Here is a 16,046-nt window from a genome sequence, read left to right as displayed (position 1 = left end):
TTATTATTATTACAGAGCCACCGGCGTATTTCAGACGGTAGCGTTCTATATTTTTGTCTTTAGATTTTATGCTATGGTAATACGAGTATTGACATAACATTGAAAGTAAAAATGAAGACGATGATACCGTAACATAACAGTAATAGTGATGGTGGTTACGATAATCAGGGTGATTTTGATGAGAGACTGATATGGTGATTTAGGTTACTTATTTACTGGCTTTTAAGGAACCCGGAGGTTCATTGCCGCCCTCACATAAGCCCGCCATTGGTCCCTATCCCGAGCAAGATTAATTCATTCGCTATCATCATATCCCACCTCCCTCAAATCCATTTTAATATTATCCTCCCACCTACGTCTCTGTCTCCCTAAAGGTCTTTTTCCCTCCGGCCTCCCAACTAACATTCTATATGCATTTCTGGATTCGCCCATACGTGCTACATTCCCTGCTCATCTCAAACGTCTGGAATTAATGTTCCTAATTATGTCAGGTGAAGAATACAATGCGTGCAGTTCTGTGTTGTGTAACTTTGTCCATTCTCCTGTAACTTCATCCCTCTTAGCCCCAAATATTTTCCTAAGCACCTTATTCTCAAACACACTTAACCTTTGGGTAATTTAGGTTGTAATGTAAAATCAATTTCACTAATTAATTAGGTTATTATTATTAATATTAATATTAATATTAATTGTAAATAAATAGTACTAGTATTTCTCCTAGAAAAATTAGGAATAAGATATATGGGAATCAAAATCTTCGGAGCAATCACTATATTATTACCCGATCGAAATCTAAACACATCCTTTTTTGATCCGACATGAGGGGGTGAACCAATTTTATACCAACACTTATTGTGTATAATTGTATTGTGTATTGTAATGTTACTGTGTATTGTTTATATTGTTTGTACCACTGCCACCGGGTGCTTGCCAACTTGCAGTGTAAATAAATACATACATAACTTCGATTAAAAATTGAACATTTCTGTTTTAAAGATAGTTAAAAGTTTAAACCACTTGTTACTTCGTTTGTGTTTCTTCGCTTACGATAGAACGATACTTTCTGTATCTCTTTCTCTGCAGAGAAATTGTATTAATTTAAAAGGCCCTATAAAATACACAGCAATGAGCTCAAGTTTCATATCGCATTTCTAAATAAATGTCTCCACATCAGCTTGCCCTTCCCCCTTTCCTAGAAGCGATCTGAAGGGGAAATCAGGTCGAGAAAGTGAGAACAGGGATGATTCGCTCCAGGACAGAGCCCATGTCAGACTGCTTTGAAGACGGTAATGAATATTTGGGTTCCTTAAGCGACAGCAGTGGGGGAGATTTCGCAAGATAGTCGAAACCTCCAGGGGAGATCCTTGTACCAGTAATTAGTTCATATATTTCTGCTAAAATCCCACGTGGAGGCCCGGTAGAGGGCGCCAATTCAGTTAAAGAGAGAGTTCATGAACTCTCGTTAAATACGGCTTCTAAAAGAAATGCATTAGTACTGTAATTAGGAATTAGTGTCGAATTACTATCATTTAGACAATTATACAGGGTCATTACGAAAAGGTGGGGTATTTTCAAATGCAAATATCTTTCTATACATTGCGCATGAAGTATATGAATAATTTTGGTGTAATGCGAAGTCAGACTTGGAAGTGTACACTAAAATCACTTTTTCATTACGAGATTCTTCTCCATCCAACATTATTCGCAATATCAAAGACGATGAGGTTCTACCAAGGTGAGGAGCAATACTTACCTTTTAGTGAGAGTAGATCACACAATCTAAGATAACAGAATATGTGTAAATTATTAAACATTACTCTTTAATTCTGCATGCTCTCTGAGTGTGCTTTCCACTAACGTACGACACTCACTTGTTTACTTTATCTCACATGACTGAGGTAATATATAGACATTTCTTACGTCAATGAGATTTTCAATAAAATAAATGTGGATGTGTATATTACTTTATGCTCGACCATGCCGAAATGCAGTAATTATACACCTGGTAGCAGTCCTTTAACGCATGTCATTAAAGTACACTATTCATTAAAGTTCAGGTTTTCGATTATTCTCGGATATGCAATCGAAAGACAACTAGCAAAACGTCACGTAGGCTGAAAATCCAATACTGTCGCAGAAGGTTATGTTCTGTTACTATAATAATTAGCGTTAATTGTAAATAATATTCAAATAAATTCAATTTGTCATCTCGTTTTTCAATGTCGAATTCAATTTCAAGGTTATATCAAGTTTAACGTTTATCTTACTTTCTAGATTATATCAAGGTCGTCAACATTCATTGCCCGGAAAAAATCAATACTTTCGCGTCTGCGCACATCTCACAATTTACGAGATTGCACAAGGTCAGTTCGCTACCCAGTTACATAAGAATAACATGAAAACTTATGAATAATTTCAAATTAGAAATATGGTCGAGCATAAAAAGTCGCATGAAACTTGCCTATAGTGGTAATTAAGACGCTCGTATGAAAATTATGAAACTCGCTTGCGCTCGTTTCATAAACACCCTCGCGTCTTAATTACTATCATTATAAGCTCGTTGCATAATGTACTATTCTAACATTATTGCAAGTACGAGTATAGCCATTTTTCTACCTTACATGAATCACAAAGAAACCCCACATGTCCATTTTTTTTACGAAATTTACTTATGTAGGCCTATGATTTCATATTCTAAACATGTAGACTAATGATATTATGAAGAGGAACCTCACACATTCCCCTTCAACATTCATTTTAGCTAAGTATTAAGAAAAAATAATTTGAGCACCAATCTAGGACATGAGATGTTTTTTGTATCTCCTGAAAAGTTTAGTTTTTTATACATGTGGGATTTCTCAGTATTTCGGTTCAAATGTGATTCTTATTTCGCTATTTATTTGCAAAAAAAAAAAAAAACACTCTTTGAAAATTCCTCCTTTGAAGAATGTAATAATGCCGATTTGATTTGATTAAATATTACAGAATATTAGTTAACTTCATTTATTAATAAAATCAATTCAAGATTTGTCATTCAAAGATGTTCTTTTGTACATTTTTTACTACCAATTCCGTAACTAAGTAAAAATTAAATTTTTAATCACTTTTGACCTAAGCTACTTTTACCATTTCTTCTAATCTAAAAAGTACAATTCTTCAATCATATCGATTTTCAGATATAAAAATGAATGGAATAACACTATTCAGGATGGAAGTGGACCGATGTATCAACATTTAACAGGTGATTCTACATGTTATATGTAACAAAACTTTTAATACACTTTCCCTTCGACGAAGTACCGTTAAGCAGGAAAAAATAGTCTTTGCCCAATGTTTGCAGAACTCTATTGCGGTAATGGCCAGAGATAAATGGTTGATTGTTATATAAGCAGATAGGTAAAAATAATGTGAACAGTTAATGTCTTGAATCTTTCTCTTTTTTTTTTTTTTTTTTTTTTTGCAAATTAAACCGTTTAGCCATGAATTTAAATTGAACAGTTGCGAAACTCGTTAAAATAAATCTTGCAACGAAGTGCACTGTCGCGGGTTACAGAATGAGTGCGGAAGAGGGAGAGGGGAAGGTAAGAAGTGCAAGCCGTGCTTGATAGGGTTATTGCAGTAGCCGTGATGTTGTCAGATTCTTCATAGAAAGATAACGATTTTCTCTAAAACGGTGGATGTTAGAGAAAAAATTTATTTAGATTTTTTAAATCTCTCCCCATCATCTATTACCAGCTTCATTTTGATGTAGAAGAGGAGCGGAAGGTAAGGACTGCAGGCCGAGCTCGCTACAGTCGCAGTGCTGCTGCCAAATGTTTTATAGAAACATAACCATTTCCTCTAAAGCAGTGAACGTTAGAGATAAAATGTTTGATTATTCAAATCCCTCCTAATGATCTATTACCAGCTTCATTTTGATGCAGAGGAGGAGCGGAAGGTAAGGACTGCAGGCCGAGCTTACTACAGTCGCAGTACTGTTGCCAAATGTTTTATAGAAACATAACCATTTCCTCTAAAGCAGTGAACGTTAGAGATAAAATGTTTGGTTATTCAAATCCCTCCTAATGATCTATTACCAGCTTCATTTTGATGCAGAGGAGGAGCGGAAGGTAAGGACTGCAGGCCGAGCTTACTACAGTCGCAGTACTGTTGCCAAATGTTTTATAGAAACATAACCATTTCCTCTAAAGCAGTGAACGTTAGAGATAAAATGTTTGATTATTCAAATCCCTCCTAATGATCTATTACCAGCTTCATTTTGATGCAGAGGAGGAGCGGAAGGTAAGGACTGCAGGCCGAGCTTGCTACAGTCGCAGTACTGTTGCCAAATGTTTTATAGAAACATAACCATTTCCTCTAAAGCAGTGAACGTTAGAGATAAAATGTTTGGTTATTCAAATCCCTCCTAATGATCTATTACCAGCTTCATTTTGATGCAGAGGAGGAGCGGAAGGTAAGGACTGCAGGCCGAGCTTGCTACAGTCGCAGTACTGTTGCCAAATGTTTTATAGAAACATAACCATTTCCTCTAAAGCAGTGAACGTTAGAGATAAAATGTTTGGTTATTCAAATCCCTCCTAATGATCTATTACCAGCTTCATTTTGATGCCGAGGAGGAGCGGAAGGTAAGGACTGCAGGCCGAGCTTGCTACAGTCGCAGTACTGTTGCCAAATGTTTTATAGAAACATAACCATTTCCTCTAAAGCAGTGAACGTTAGAGATAAAATGTTTGGTTATTCAAATCCCTCCTAATGATCTATTACCAGCTTCATTTTGATGCCGAGGAAGAGCGGAAGGTAAGGACTGCAGGCCGAGCTTGCTACAGTCGCAGTACTGTTGCCAAATGTTTTATAGAAACATAACCATTTCCTCTAAAGCAGTGAACGTTAGAGATAAAATGTTTGGTTATTCAAATCCCTCCTAATGATCTATTACCAGGTTCATTTTGGTGCAGAGATTACCATTCATCCTGAATATTATTTATATTGGTTATGTAGAACGTGATTTCTACTAATTAATTGAAAATATTCCAAATAACCATATTTTGTATGATATATTTATTTGATCGTAGGAAATAAATAAAACGTAAGTAGTTGCAGCACTGCATAGAAAATACCAACGCTTCACACATCTCAACACATCTGACGCGTTGTAATCAATAACAAAAAAAAACCACTTCAACCTGCTAGCCCTATCAGGATATTCCAGCTCCACACTTATAATAAAATTAATGTGAGGAATAAATTTTGTTCTTACCTAATGCTAATAATTCAAAAATGTTTCTTTTAGAAAACACTATTGGAATATTTTATTGGACCCTAATTCTGCACAACATGCAAACTACATAGTAAAACTAGTTTATTAGTTTAACTGTCGTGCATCAAGGAAATTAGAGTTTTCTTCTAGAGACCATAAAAAATAAATTGAGAATGAACATTTTTCTTTCTTTTACTTCAAAAATTCGTCGCTGTCTACGAGTAGTTGAAGTATCAATAATTACTTCCTGTATCTTGAGTGACGTAATTAAAAAAGTATAACCTCACATTGGTAAAGACAAATATTTTTTACGACAAAAAAAATTAATTTTCTTTCTCTCTGTACAAACATGTGACTGATGTTGAACGCTTCATATAATATTACGTACATTAAATAAAGACACTTACTGTGCTGTGAATCACTGTTAACTATGGAAATGTAAACGATTCCAATCCCCTGGACATATGAACGGTAGCGACATACCTGGAACAAAAGAAGATACATGAGATTATGACAATGAACGAGATATCATACGGGTGCAGTTCTATAATCTGGCTTTTTAAAATAGTCTCAGTAAACCCAAAATCGACAGCGACGGAACAATGACGGAACATCTAGTGAGCCATATGCAGAAACATATTTTGTGGACATATCCCTTTTCTCTTTTTCCCTTCTTTCCTCTGTCCCACCATTTCCCTATCTTAATCTACTGTATGTTCATTCTATCCTACAATATGGCATTATAGGATGGGGTAGGGCAATGAAATCTTCACTCATGCCATTAATATTGTGACAGCGACGTGAGATTCGAACTCACGACCAGCGTCCCGCAAGAGAGCAGACCGCGCGTGAGCCGACACAGGCTCCACGGAGCACTGAGGGACGGCGCGCGGCGGAGAGAAGAGAGGGGAGAGGGCCTACGCGGCGAGGGAGTGCGCGCGCATCTGGTGCTGGTAGAGAGGAGAGGCCTCTGGACTGTTCTGGGGTGCTATCTCTGGAGACGCGTCGAACTTTCGAGGCTACGTCGCTGTGATTATAAAAGAAGAAACGCCAGCGAACTCGGGCAGTTTCAGTTGATTAGTCAGCCAGTCAGTGAGTAAGCCAGAGCAAGCAAGCCAGTTTTGTGTACCGGAGTTCGACTCGAGTGTGCGTCCGCAACTGTGACAGCATCCGAAGGCATGAGTTCGAGTGCAGTGGACCGCAGTTGGAGGGACCTGAGTTCGAGTACAGTGAACTGTCTCTGAAGGTCTGTGGTTCGAGATACTGTGAACTCGAGTGACTGAGCTAGAAGAACTGTGAACTGAGAACTGATAGTTCTGATTTGTAAATAGTGCTTTGTAAATATTAGTTAAGATTAACAGTTCATTGTTGTTCGTAATAGTCCAAGTAAATTGTCATTGCCGTCAGTGGAGTGCAATAACGAATACTGTGTTGAGTGAAAATCCTATTGTTGACGAGAGCGTTTAAGGTGAATTGTAAAAAGGGAATTATTGTTGGAAGAATAAAATCCTATTGTTGAGTGGAAATAAAACTCACAATATTATTACGGAGGAGAATAATAAAAATATGTAGTAAGAAAAAATGGATTATCATACACGCCTCATATACAAAGAATTTAATGCACTGAATATTAAACAAATATACATATGGGCCTACATACCTTATTAAAATACTACCATAAAAATAATAACTATTATGACCATGGTTACGGTGCAAGAAGACACATTATATCATGTCCTTTGTTTGAACCCGAATGCAATTCTGAAGCAGGACTAAGGCATAGGTTGAATTTCGGCCCGAGATTGTATAATAAATTCATTAAAACATTCAAAATTAGCATCTTCCAATAATAAATTATTTAAAAGCAAGTACTTCAAATGATTTTAAATACTGATTAGTATTTTAATATATATATATATATATATATATATATATATATATATATATACACAAATATATTTTTTTCATTTTTTATATTTTTTATTTTTTATATCTCTCTCTTACATTAAATTTTTGAAAAAAAAATATATATAGTATATATATATATATATATATATATATATATATATATATATATATATATATACATATGTTATTAATCTTTCAAAATTCAGTAAAACAAATAGCACTAAAATATCATTTATTTATATAATATATTACTCCATTATATTATTGCATCCCATTTTTTATTTATTTTACAATTGTGTTATTTAATACTTTTTCATTTTACTGTACTATTGTTTAGAGGGGCCATTACCCCTAGTACTTTCTAGTTAACCAACTCTTCTGTATTTTACCTGATACAATTTCATTGTATATTTTTGTATTATTATTTTGATATTTTTCACTTTACTTTATATTTGATAAATAAAATTAAACAATGAAATAATTACTTTAGTGTACGCTTAAGAATGTAATATTACTTTTTAATTACTTAATGTAAACTCCACTCCCGGCCACAACCTTTTGCTTCATCGAAAGTGCCAACTAAAAGTGTACCATTATTATCGTTCAAATAAAATTATTATTATTATTATTATTATTATTATTATTATTATTATTATTATTATTATTATTATCCTTTGCTACTACATACGAATTTTGAACAACTGAATAAAGAAATATCACAACCAAGCTTAAGTTCTATAACAGTAAATAACAATAAATGTAAATAATATGGAAACAGTAAGCGATAGCATATATTTTAATCTCATAAATCCTTAATCTCATTTCACAGACACCAAGTTCACTATCTCAGAATATTCTGTATAGCATCCTCTATTTCCCGTTTAATTTTTGCATACTTTTACTGAATCATGCTATATGTGGAGAACCTGTATAAAAACAAAATAGAAATAGCGTCAAAACTGAAAGACTATTTAAAATGAGTTTATTGCTTCGGAGTTTAATCCGAACGCACAGTAAGAGAATTAAATTGCTTTGGGGTTGTACTACAAAGAAATTGACTATGACCTCAATGGTAAAAGTTTTAATAAACAAGTGGTAATCAATAACTTTCCGGATTGCCCTGAATGTAGACAACACACACGACACAGGAAACTGAGAAGTTAGCTAGAGCCAGGGAAACGCCTGGAATCTATACTAAATGCATCACTTGAAAGACAGAGAGAAAAACTAGCCTCAGGTGTATATGGAGAAATTTCAGGAAAAATCGCAACAGGTCCTTGACATATTTGTACACAGTCACGTGTAGAAGCTCAGTTCTTAAAGAAAATCTGACGCCGTTTGATAGACTGACTCAACAGGTATGGAAGCAATGATCTTCAGTTACACGCGCATGCAAGATTAACGGTACAATAAATACAGGAGCAGTTCGGAAATATGTTGACTGTACCTTATATTTCATACTAGCCGTACCCTTGCGCTCCGCTGCACCTGTTAGGAATAAATATAAAGTAATTACATAATTAAAATAGGACGTTTGATCCAGGGAACAACTTTTACAACAGCGCAAGATAATCTGATTCGCTCATTACCCATTTTTTTTTTGCATTGCATTTATTGCATATATATTTTATGTATTTTAACGCGATTCGATTGAGCATAGTTAAAATCTGAATTTTAAAATAATGGATTGCTAAGCTAACGTACTATTACTGCATACTAAATCAATTCACTCTCGTTGTTCGTTAATTCTCTGAGATTAAAATGAGTGTACATAAATATTATTTTAAGAAATACAGAAAACGAATGTACAAAATAGCCTATCAAATTTTCTGTGTATAAGAAGCTATTTTAATCTTACCTGTACTCGATTTACTCAGACGTTACTGTAATAACATTATAACATTATGTCCATCTAGAGAAACTACACTTTCCAATGGTGAAATAATAATTAATTATACAAATCGGTTAATTTAGCTTCTGATATTACTTCATACAAACACAGAAACATTCTCTGTAGGCTATGTTTCGATTGTTGATGTCCAAGGGCCCTGTTTCGATTGTTGTTGTCCAAGGCCCCTTATAGACGAAGTCATTTGTTCTTAATTTATTGCACCGTCTTAGATGGCGTTATTTTCATTTTAAAATTCATTTATCTCATTAAATATCAGTCCTATCAAAATTTTGTAAAGAATAAAACTTATCGGAAATTATATTTAAAGAAACGTTTGTTATGTAACATTTTTCACAAAAATCAATAATAAGCGAGATATTTTATTTATTTAATTCAGGCCCCCTTATAACCTCCCTTTTAAATAAAGTATTTTGAATGCCATATAGCCTAAAATCTAAGTTAGAATGAACTTAATTTATATTAAAGTTTTCATATAAATCGGTTCAGCCATTATCGCGTGAAAAGGTAACAAACATACAGACAGACATACAAACAAAAATTTCAAAAATGCGATTTTCGGTTTCAGGGTGATTAATTATATATGTTAGGACCAATTATATTTGGAAAATCGAAAATTACCAGAAAAATTTCGGCTACAGATTTATTATTATATTTCATATGTAAACAGGTGGCAAGCAACGCGAAGATGCGTTTATAAAAACCCTGCATCAAACAACGAATGTGCCCTTCAGTTGCATGTCAAATTTCCTTCCCGAACTCTGTGTACAAAATGAAGCTCTGTATTTCAGTTTCACAGTTTATACGGCCAGTTACAATTACATAACGCAATACCCGAACACTTTATACTCCATTACATCCAACCGTAACTGTCTGTCATTTGCACAAGCGTAGTGTCATAATCTCTCTGGTTTTGTCATAATAACATGATACTCATCGTGTGTGTTCAATAGGACCAGGTAACCATGGAAACGCGGACGTCGGCCTGAATAACAGACAGCACAATTCGCTCACAGCTGTAATTCGTTCTCGAAAAAAAATCGTGATGCTTGTAATAACATTAAGAGGCACTATTAAAAATGGGGCAGACAACAAAGAGAATTACACCGGCGTGAAGTTTAAACCTCTCTCGCTATGCTCGATGGTTTCAGTCAATGGACTGTATAAATATACATTTTTTTTTTCCTCCATGGCGGGTACTTGACTTGCGTCATTCAACAAAACATCCCCCTCTAGGAGGGGCGCGCAGTAATTATTGTGAACTATTTGTGTGACGTAGTGTTGGTCTTGGTGCACTATGGTAGGTGATCTACAGCGAACTAGTATGATGACTATGATCATTGATGGAGTAATGCTGAAATTCTGATAGGGAAAATGAGAGTACAGTACTTTGACTCCTTTTTTATACAGGGTGATTCACGAGGATTTACCGCCTCATACGGCGCTTATTTCCGAAGATATTCTGAACAAAAAATATCATATAAACTTGAGTGCTAATCTCAATATCTTCAGAGTTACACTAATTTTAAATTTTTTGTAAGATATCATTATTCTTTAGTTATAAGGGTAATAGTAATATGCGTTACAAGTGCGGTATGTTGAAGTTTTCATGTTCGAGGAAAAAGTTTGAAAAAGCTAAAAGTAGTTGAGCTTTTTTAATTTCCGAGAATTGAAAGAAAACATACCGCTCGTGTATCATACATTATTTTGTGCGAAGAGGAATTTCTAATTAGTTGCAATGAAATCTCCGTCTTGGTTTCTGTTCAATGACGGCAAATTTGCAAAACAGAAATATCTATCTTCAACACTGTTGCTTTAAATTGTTCTGTGTTTACTATACTCCAGCAGGCCGTGATATACGTCTGTCTTTTTTTCCCCCAGTCTATAAATGCGAACTTAAAACAAACGGTAAGGTTATGTAACGATTTATTTTTCATTTTAATATTTTAACAATATTATTTATATAACATATTGCAGTAATAACATCGGCATCTGGAATCTTGTTGATTTTTTCACGGCTTCCTTAATGTTACTTGCATCAGGAACGCAATAAGTTTCGTGGAGTAGTAGAGTTTACTTAATTTTTGCAAATATTTAAAAACAATAATTAACAGTGCAATTTAGGTGAAATTGCAGTGGTAAGTTTCCAATTTATAATTATTACTATATTGAACGTCTCTAAAAATAATATGTTAAAAGCCTAAAGCAGTAAAATCAATATGTCACTTAAGCGGTAAGAAGAGGGAAATTGTTGTGTGTGTTAGGTTGGGAATACTGAATGTGGAATTTCACACTTTCCGCGGATTAGTTTTGTGCGGAAACCAAGCAAACACGCACGATCTCGCACAAAAGAATATTACGGATATAGAATTAAATATTCAGGAGTATCATTTCTTTAATTAGCTAGTATTCTGAAGCTAAAAATGTGTTGTGAATTCCATAGTTGCTTCGTACAGAATTTTTTTTTTTTTTTTCGATTTTGACTACAAAATTACATTTTTCTTACGCATTTATCACAACAATTGTTACAAATCACGCTACTATTGTAAATTCTTTAAGTCAATACATCAGGATGCATAATTAAACTGTAACGAATCAAGTTCATGAAGTCGTATGATGTGTGTTAAGTGCGTAAGAATAATGTAATTTTTAGTTAAAAATTGAAAAACAAAATCTGTATAAAACAATTAACAACATAGGAGAGTCAACACATGAGATCAAACCCCGAAACTCTTCTACACACGACAGCAATGCTAACAACGACACCATCGTGCTCGACATTGAATAATATTATCTTTCAAAATTTTTGGATAAGAAAGACGGACTTCAGTTTGACATTACAGTACTTGGTGGACAGCAATTTCCGTAAGAACTGTACTATAATTTTGGTACTGTGTTTTATTCTAATATAGTGAAAGTGAAAATGATTTTTTTTATCGTATTGAAAGAAATTCTTTATTCGTCTCTGCAATACTGATGTTTGTACCTTGAATTCACTCGCCGGGTTGCTGCGGCAACTTCTCCGACTCTTGAGTGAAGCGGATTATCTAAACAAGAGTTGCAGGCGGTATCAAATGAACGTAGGAGAGAGTAAGAGACGTATGGGCTATTCCATCTCAAATCGACCGAAATATAGAGAAAACTGTGATACAATTGCTTTGTGCAAATTTTGAGGCTTCAGAACTTCATAGTGTTTAAATTAATAATATTTAAATTTATCGTATTTTCATAAAATTGGCAACTTTACACTGTTGTGGCTCCGAAACCCTTTCACCCAATGATCAAAATCATTGTTTATTTTGATGCTGAGAAGTTGAAGTTTATATTGACATGTAAACAGTTTTTCTTACTTTTTATGGAAATGGAGAAATTTAGATTTTTGTTCATTAAGACACCTTTGCCCACGAAAAAATATTTTAAAAATATATGGTTAGATTCCGCATTGAAAGTACAAATAAACACATATTTTTTACTGGTGGTACGTTGATAAGAAAGTATTGAAAATATCAAATAAAGAAATTAAATAGTACGCGCGTGAACTAACCAGCTGACTGTGAGACGGGAGGTAGTCGAGACAAGCAAGGCCAGGAGACAAACGTGTGATGTGTCGTCTAGCAGTCATGGCTGGGCTGGCTTTATCACAAGTTTTCATAAACACAGGAGTAAAATGACGCCTAATGCTCGCTTATCTTCAGCTCTCAGCCAGCGCGTGCGGTCTTGGTGCGGTACTGCGCCGTTCAAGTCTAGGCGTGTGAAAATAATTTATTTAATACCCTGGAAACTTATTGCCGAGCCACTAAGCAAACAATACCGAATCCCTCTTAATAGTGCAAAGTTTTTTCTCAATATTTTTTTACATTTTTACAAATGGCCAAAAAGCCTAAAATCAGGTAAAATCAGATTATCTGTCTCTCCGTGTACAATAAAAAAATAAGGATTACTTCTTAACATAACCTCCCAAATGTCAGCTTCAAAATAAGCTCTCGTTTAATGTTCTGCAGTAAATAGTTCCAGAGTTCTGAGCGCTGAAAGAGGCTTATTTTTATAAAATACGCTAAATTTGTCACTCAATAATACGAAAACCGTTTGACTTTCGATAGTATATTTTTGAAAATGCACTCCCCTCAGCAACTTGTATAAGTAGGGAAAAAATTAGAGTATAAAAATATTCGAGGTTTTTTACTGATCGATTTCATATGGAATAGCCCGTATTGAGCAAGAGGCCCTTTAAATAAACAAAAGGCTAAAATCAAGATAACATACATACTAGAAAAAAAAACACTTCCGCCAGAGTAGCTTTCAAAATCTAGCGACTGGCTATAAGCATCTGTGTGCATGTAAGTTTGTAACTATCAACCAACATTTCTCTCTCGCTTTGTGAATGATTGCCAGTTTTTAACACATGCTAAATAAAACAATATTCACTGAAATCATTTGATCCGGCTTTGAACTCCAGCACGGAAGCCGAGTTCTTTCTTCGCTCTATAGGGACTGCATGCAATATCAATAGATTTTTAACTGTTAATCTAATAACACTTCCCTTAACTGTGCTGCAATATTGTTACTCTATTCTGACTTTAACTGCGATTTTTTTTTATTTTGTGTTGAAAAAAAATCCTTAATGTTGTCCACCGACCAGTATGATAGCGAAGAAAATACGAAAGGCGACTAGCAAAATATGGATTGGGATATAAATAAACTCAACTGAAAATAATTTCCTTTCTATGTACAATGCACTATGAACCGCGTTGTGTGTGCGTCATAGATTCAGCCAACGAGAAGTGTGACGCATATCCATAACAGCAAGTTTATAATTACACATAACTGCGTAGGTATTCTCGGGGTCCGAGATTGATTCAAAAAGGTTCCACGGAACCAAAAATTCCTTTCATACGGTCTTTTAAGTCTAACTCTTTCATGTTTGCTGATTTTTCTCAGCTTGCTGGAATATTTTATGTTTATTCTAGTCTCTTTAAGACACAGAGTTTAACAAGAATGCGATCGCCTGAAGAACTTTCTTTGGAGCCCATATATTTCATACATAATTATATTATTTTAACTTCTACAATTTTATATAACTCTCAATTTTCAGAGTTCAATTTAAACAGTGCACATCTTTCAGTTAAGACTGATACAACGACAGGAAAATAAAACGTATTTATAGGCTCGCCGAGTTAACAATCCAGAATTCGATTTATTTTTTTTTATTATCATCAGAGATTCTATCTACAAATGATGATCTCTCGTCAGATATTTTTGTAAATAAAGAATAACATTTTGATTCGTTGGCTTTTTTACTGGTTTATTTTACGACGCTTTATCTACATCTATGATTATCTAGCGTTTGAATGATAGGAAGCTGATAATGCCAGCGAAATGAGTCCAGGATCCAGTGCCGAAAGTTATCCAGCATTTACTCTTAGTGGGTTGAGGAAAAACCCAGGAAATACCTCAACAAGGTAACTTTTCCCAATCAGGATTTGAACTCGAGCCCGCCCGTTACACGGTCAGGTGTGTTAACCGTTACTCTACAGCGATGAACTTCATTAATATTAAACTAAATCGAATATATTCCTTCTGTAATAAAATAAGCAATTTTATTGGATTATAAAACCCTTGGTGAAAGAAAATGGTTCGCTCAAGAAAGAAATAAAGGAGCTGTTAGGATTATCTTCTGAGTCGAGCTTAACCCTTAAATTCACAAAGTATCCTACAGGATACAACAGGTTAATATATGCTATAATTTTAATAGAATAGAAAAAATTGGTAGAAAACTTAAATAACCAAAATTACACAATACTCTGATATTGTACAATATATAAAATATGGACATTGCGATAGTTGTTTTCTTTACAGTCCAACACGTTTTAATAAACTAGTGTGAGAAATGAACTTTTGCCAATTTAAGAGTTAAGAATCTTATTTCCATGAACATGACTGTAGGACTGATTTAATTACGATTCTACGTAAGAAATTTAGCCCGATTTTCCTTAATTGTAATACATTTAATATCATTTACAGCACCATACTTGTGTGAATCTATATTTTCTGTTATAATTTTCTTGAAGCATGGGCTAAGAAATTTTCTCATGAAATTTGGACCTTGTATAGAACTGGTGCTCACCCAGCATCGTGATACACTTGGGGAGCTAAGTAGCGAAATCCGGTTACCAACGCGAGCTATAACGGCTGGGGGATCATCGTGCTAATCTCCACTCTGTTGGATGATCGTCCACCTCAGCTTCGGCATGTAGACATGAGACCAGCGGCTAGTCGGTCTAGGATCTTAAAGGGCTGTATCACCATGTATTATTATTATATTATTATTATTAATATTACTTATTATTATCTTCTTGAAGAACGAGTATATACTACGTTTCCACGTGGTATTCAAATCGATTGGAATACATTTTCCGTACTTAATACTATCTCCCCGATCTTTGTTTTCATACAATTTTCGATACGCTCTTTTGAACTTCAGGTGAGCTAAAGCAGGTGACTCAGATCGAGAAAAAAACGAATTTTCCTACCACTTTCGTAACTCTTACCATCCACACGCCATAATCATAAACTTGGTCACCCCTACGCCGGAATTTGGAACACAATCTCGCAACACACATCCAATTACAAGCCAATCGTCATGGAATGGGTCTGACTCGTTCTGACTGATGATTGAAATCACATTTTTTTAAAAAACACATTGCCCATTAATGAAACAAGGTCGGCTGACACGCACAGCGTCTATATACATGTCACGCCGCAGATTCCATGTCCCCAGGGAGAGATTCCCTAAAACTGCTGTTTTGTTGTAATGAAACACCGTGACGTCACTGTCTGCCATGCAGGCTGATTCTGACTACCATTGAATCCGTTCTTTACGCACTTCAAACTGGTTTCAACACACGAACAAGGAAAAAGGTGACAAGGTATTCACATAATTCTACGAACATCTTGAAATGTTTATCTTCTAAA

This window comes from Periplaneta americana, chromosome 3 (assembly GCF_040183065.1).
Source record: "Periplaneta americana isolate PAMFEO1 chromosome 3, P.americana_PAMFEO1_priV1, whole genome shotgun sequence".
Taxonomy (NCBI): domain Eukaryota; kingdom Metazoa; phylum Arthropoda; class Insecta; order Blattodea; family Blattidae; genus Periplaneta; species Periplaneta americana.
This window is presented reverse-complemented; position numbering follows the sequence as displayed.